Below are 6,479 nucleotides of genomic sequence, written 5' to 3'. Positions count from 1 at the left end.
TTTAACGTCACTTTTTATGGATGTATATCAATTCAAATGTTTAGTAAATGCATTATTCTATAAGGAGTTTACTAAACTGTCTTGTTGGTTAATTAGTAACGTAAAACTGTCTCAGAAAACATCCCCTTTGTAGATGCATTTGTGTTATTCTCAGGTGTACAGATATCCGACAGGTTAAAATAGTACCTATTGTAAGTAGAGGGTCGGTAAAATAGGTATTACAAGAGTTTTCGACCTGACTAACTTGAATCGAGGTAAGAGACTGGACACGAGTTGATAGTGAAATGGAAGCAATGCTTTATTTATTGAACACAATTTAGACACAACTCGGAGCATGTATACAAGACGATGGACAGCACTTGTCTATTAAATGGAAAAACATAAACAAGACTGGAAGTACCCAACCAGCATATACTTCATATTATAGATGCAATCTCCAAGGGTGTATTTGTCACACCCGTCTCTTCCGTAAGTAAATATAGAGAGGACATATCCGCCATGTATTTCTAAACCTTTACACTACCAATCTTACTAGAGAACATATTATTACACGTATAAAGAACTCTTTAACGCTATCTTCCTTGGAAAGAGTTAAGAAATATCAAAGTGGCAACGATCGTTGATGACGAGTAACTAGCTCAAGAATAAGGTCACCACATTGCAAAAAAAAAAAAAAAAATGCTAGGTATATGCACACTATATGTACTATACACGTACCAAACATACTGTAAGTGCAAAAGATTTTGGTGAACAAGATATTATCACCTTTCTAAACTAAGAGGAAAAGAAATATCTGGTATGTATCTCATACCAACATTCTTAAAAACGTAATCTATTTATTGTTATCTAAAAGTAACCTAATCACTGTAATAGGTTGTCACCTTCATAAACGTTTTGTTGACAGCATTACTAAAAATTGACTACTTATCAAAGCTTTGTTTAGTAGAAATGTTGTCCCCTCGTTGGGACAGCAGTCTCAGGACTTACAATGCTAAGATCCAGGGTTTGCTTCCTCCCGGGAGACACAGCAGATAGCCCAACATGGCTTTCCTTTAAAACAAACAAGAACTGTAGATTCTTTTATTAAAAAAAAAATACTTGATATTTCACTACAAGTTTTTTCTAGATCCATTCAATAATATATTTATTTCATTCATATGTGTTTCAACTGTAAAGTCTGCAAGATAAATAAATTAACTTACTTACAAAATAAATCTATAGATAAGTTTTAAAGCTTGTGGATTTGTTTGAATTATACATGTAAACTTCAACGAGAATTCACAAATAAGTTACTAGTGCCATGTACTTATATAATAATATACATTAGTATAGTGATTGAATACATGAAAATACATTACTCACAATAAATAAAGGTAATCCGAGTTGTTTATATTTGTAATAATGCACAACTGCTGTTATTAAATCATGTCAATGGTACACCCAATTTTATTTTTATACAAAACAAGATTCATATGATCAGTTATGTGATATGTTATGCTCAATTCAGTGATATATATAAAAAGAGAAGAAAGCATAATGTTTTTTTTTTTTTTTCAGTTATCAGTTTAAACAATGGCAGCATGTAAAGAGATTGTGGTTGACAGTTAAACATGCTAGATCCCCAACAAAGATGACATTTCCATGAACTAGAGAGCAGTAGGTCAGTTACAACTGATCAAACATAACAAGTCATTGCAAAATGGCTACAGGTCTCACAAAGTGTGGTTAGAAGGATGTAGTCTCACTTTCAGATCACTAATACATATGGCCAGAAACCTGATCAGGAAAGACCAATGTCAACAATCTCAAAGATGTCTGCTATTTGATAATACTGGCTTGATGTAACCAGAGGCTTCAGTTTCCCAACTCAGACCAATGACTAAATAAGGTTTCAGCATACAAGTGCCAAATGTTTGTCTTTATGCCAGATGATTGATGGTTTGTGTTTCTCCAATCCATTGGCACGAAACAGCACAATTTCAGTCTTGTCAAAAACACGTGGATTTGTTAAACAAAATATGAATGAAAGACAATTCCATTCCAAACATATATAGGTAGGGTACACATTTAGTTAGTACCCAGGAATAGATCAAATCTAAATATCATGGAGGAAAGATATGCACATAATGGTGATTGCACAATGGCATGGACAGGAGTTAGTATTTGCAGACACACTGATGCACAATTAATGATACAGGGATGTCATTTTACAACCATTAATGTCATCATATGCAGGTGCAGTTGGTATGTTTCTTTTCTTCTGATGAACGATAATGTGAACTCCACCTTGCTTAGCTGGGTTGTAACTTCCTCAAAGAAGGTACTGAGCAAATTGAAATGGCTCCCATACTCACAAAATTTGAGAAGATGCTTGATTACACGTGATTCACATCCAAGCGGTGTTAATCAATTTGAAGTAGTTTTGATGAAGAAATGGACCAAATTGCCTCAGCAGTTCAACAATTCACTTATTCTAAATATGAAACATCAATGCACAACATGTATTACTGTCTGAGGTAATCACACACCTTATTAACAAATGTGTTCTGATTAGTTATTGATCTCCTAAGTCTGTAATACCATCTGAGCATTTGTGGACACAGACTTGAATAATAAATTGTACATATTCAATTTTGGGACTGGCTACCAAAATTTTTTTTTGCTTAAAAATGAACTAAAGGGTATCATTGACATTATTTAGTAACATTACTTGAACCTTACTACTTAAATTTTTTGAGAAGGTACCTGAGGCATGTTAAGGCAACAAACTTGTGGATTCTAAACCCAACATTTAAAAACAGCCTGCATACCTTAAACTTTAAAACGTGGATGCCATTAAATAAAAAAGAACATGGAAGATGAGCATCACCAAGCACCAATGGCTTCACTTGTAAAGGGCTCAGTAGCCATTGTGGCTTAATTCATAATCCTTTGCTTTGAAGCTTACAACTCTGGGAATAACTGACTGTTGAGATTAGTTCCCTGATACATGTGAATCTCACCAGGGGTACCAAAATAAGCTATCCCTTGCTCTGCAAACATATAAGATTTGGCCCACTTAGTGATGTAATCAATAATGACTAGCACATATTGATTTATTACTTTGCTTGGGAAGGAGATCAGCACTGTCCAAGATTATTCTCTATTCAACAATACTTGCTGAAGTTTACCCTGTTTAAATTGGCTTTTCCTCTGGGTTGTATATGTGGTGCAATGTTGGCATCAGTGCTGAATGTCACAACTTAAGCATGGCCAGTAAAACCATGACTAGTGTGTGTGTGACATTGTTGGCCTCTAGTCCTTGTATCATACAAAACCTGAATAAATTGCTAGGGAACCACCAGCTACAAAACAGGCTGAGAACCATGCCTAGGTGTCTGATAAAAAATAGTACATGCCATTGCATATCTGTATCTGCTCGTATAAGTTCAAAAGACAGAGTGCACTCACACTGTACTATCATGCATTACCTTCCTGCCTAACAAGGAATGCCCATGCTAATTCTGAGTTCTTTGAGGTGTGAGTTTTTGGTATTTAGTCACCAGTGGAATCACTTACAACAAGGATTGATGTTGTGACAGCTGAAATGGCTTTTGCTTCAATATGGTATCTCATATCAGGACATTCAACAAATGTACAGGATCTTATCATGTGGCAAGATAATCCATCTACATTTCCATGTTGCACTCCTGGATGATGCCATATGACCATGACATACACCTGTAACATTAACATCCAACACGCTTTCATCCCTTCTTGATTTTTGAAGTTCATAAGCCTCTTCAACAACACATTATTCACCCTACACTTATATTGGTAGTGCTTCACAAAGACCACAACTGTAAGCAGTTCTTTCTTTTTTATGAAGTGAAGATATGGTGAATGTATGAAATCATTCATTGAGACCTATCCTCTTACAGCACTGCCCAAATTCCATTATCACCAGAATCTGTGTCCAAAAGGAACTCACAATCCTGTCACAGATATGCTAGCACTACAGCTTCTGTTGGAACATGCTTCAAGCACTCATAAGCTTACCTGAAATGTACATTGGCTTTAGTGAGTGCAGAAACCTAGGACAAATTGGACACAAAATGTTGATAATATGATATGAACCTAAGAAGACTTCAAACCTTTCACTTTGAACCACTGTGATCTTCATAAGGTCAGTAGAGATGCCATCTCACCCCACTATGAGTCTGAGAAAATCTACTTGTGTGTGTGAATGGGCACACTCTTCCTAGACTTTAAACCTGAAGTTCTTATCTATTGCATGACCATAGACAGGTTCATTACAGCAAGTTGAAACATTTGGTCAAATAACAAGACATCATCCACACAGACTAAGCATCTCTCCTATTGCAATCCCTTGAGTGTAAACTCCATCAGCCTCTCGAGTGTGGCTGGAGCATTACACAGACCAAATGGCAGACTCAGAACTCAAACAAAAAATCTTACATAAATGGAGATACTATGATTCCATTCACAAGGTACACACACATGCAACCCACTGTACCTGGGTTGATTGGTTTGTTGAATTTTATGTAAAGCTACTCATTGGCTTCTTGCATTAGCTGTCCTAAATTTTGAAGTATGAACTAGAGAGAAGGAAGTTAACAAACACCATAAAATTGTGAACTACTCTTCACTAATGAATAATGGAATATACCATCACACTATAACACCAACCTCCACTGCTAAAAGGGTGAGCATGTTTGGTGACAAGTTTTGATCCTGTGCCCAGCAGATTGTATGTCAAGCACCATAACCACCAAACCATCTTGAACAGTCTTCTCACACAAACTCAGTTCACTTGTTGCACAGGAAAAAGTGATAGTTTCTGCAGTATGTCCATCCTGATAATGCCAATATCAGAACCAAGGTCTGCTACAACTACCTTCATCCTGTTGTTCATGTGACCAAGAGGTAGCCTTTCCATCCACATCTAGTATGCTGCCATTTGTTAGAACAAAGTGTTTGCTGGCCAGAGTAGTGATGCTTGTCAAAATATGGGCAATTTGCTCAGAACTGCTCCTGCAGCTCACAAACACTCTGGTTCTCTATTTCTGAGTGAAGTCCAGATGGAGACATCAGCTGCATCTGTTGCAGCACAGATGTTATGGGAGGAACCAGATAACACTGCCAGTTCAATAGATACTAGCTTGTTTGTGCTGCAACATTGGAAGGTGTTGGCTGTGGTCCTGCTGTTAGCAGAGCTTGAATCCTAGGGTAGGCACTGGCATGAGAAAGGCAGTCCATGCTGGGAGTCACTATGACAGCTTCCACTAATTCTTTCCTCCTTTCTTGCAACTTGTCCAAAGAGACCACCTGTACTTCCACTACCATGGTGACTACCTCTGTCAGGATTCAAATATATAGTAACCCCAAATGTTGCCTCATGGTTTTGCTTGGCAGCCCCTTGATACAGATGTTCTCATGACCTGCAGACACAATCAATCCTTTTGGGTGCTCCATATAGTATTTGTTCCCCATTCTTGCTGAAGGGTGATGGTCATCCAGGACATTTGTAGTATTGGCAAAAGCCCAAGATCAATGAGAGGACTTCGCTAATACATGGTCACTTTCTTGCAAGCAGAACCTCAGCTCCTAACTTTTTCTCTAGCTTGTACACCCTCTGACCTGTGAGAAATACCATTCAAACTGTTTAAAAAACTAAGTGTACTTAACAGAGTATGGGAGATTCCAGTTAAAAACCCACTCAGAAAGAACAAACCTCAACAAAAACAGGATCCATGATCATGGCAACAAAATATCAAGATGTCCAGTAAAGAATGTCTATATTGGTTCTCTCCCAATAGTACAGTGTGAGCTTCCCCCTGTAAGCTAATCAAAAAGTAACATTAAAATATTAAATGAAAATAACACCTCAGTGTTAAGACAAGTCAAACCTCTCAAAGTAAAACAAGTTACTGAAATAAACTATAAATCTTAAAGTCTGAATAATATTACAAGTCTCAAAAACTAAATCAATTTAAAGTCTGCTTAAATATCATAGAAAAGTTTAATAGTCTAATAATGATAACCAAATACAATAATATTGTTGGATATACAAGACTGTTTAGTGTAAGAGTTATTATTTAGTTCATTTAGTGATATAATATTTAATGATTATTTAGTTTTCATTACAAGAGTGTTAAAGTTAATTATTTTAAAAGCGATAGTTATGACAGATTTCGTCACTTAACTTGATAAGAGTCGTATGTTGTGTGTGTAGTTCAGTTGTTGTAAATTACTTGAACCTTCTGTATTTTTCATGTTGCCTTAAATGAGTATTGTTACATCATAACATCTTGTAAAGTGTAGAAAGTTCTAGGCTTCAGCTGGGCAATGTATATATGTATGTACGTATATATAGGCAACTAAGTTACGTCAAAAAATGTTTAGTAAGTGAAAGTTATACTGCATAATTATTAGTTTGCCCATAAAGGGCGATATTTTAAAGTAACTTTCATATACAC

General features: G+C 36.2%; 1 long non-coding RNA gene across 2 annotated transcripts in view; it reads right to left on the bottom strand.

The window, feature by feature from the left end:
* Positions 1–273: 273 nt before the first annotated feature.
* Positions 274–6,479, bottom strand: part of LOC111086555 — a 21,104-nt gene continuing 14,898 nt past the window's right edge. The window contains exons 3-4 of one of the 2 annotated variants that reach the window (XR_002611290.1): positions 5,735–5,844; positions 274–1,050 (exon numbers count right to left, since the gene is read on the bottom strand). This is a non-coding gene — a long non-coding RNA (uncharacterized LOC111086555). The remainder of the gene's footprint in view (positions 1,051–5,734; positions 5,845–6,479) is intronic. The other variant, XR_002611291.1, reaches the window with a different exon arrangement.

Source organism: Limulus polyphemus, unplaced genomic scaffold (assembly GCF_000517525.1).
Source record: "Limulus polyphemus unplaced genomic scaffold, Limulus_polyphemus-2.1.2 Scaffold1189, whole genome shotgun sequence".
In the NCBI taxonomy this organism is placed as follows: Eukaryota; Metazoa; Arthropoda; class Merostomata; order Xiphosura; family Limulidae; genus Limulus; species Limulus polyphemus.
Note: the sequence above shows the minus strand (reverse complement) of the source record. Positions and strands in the feature narration are given on the sequence as shown.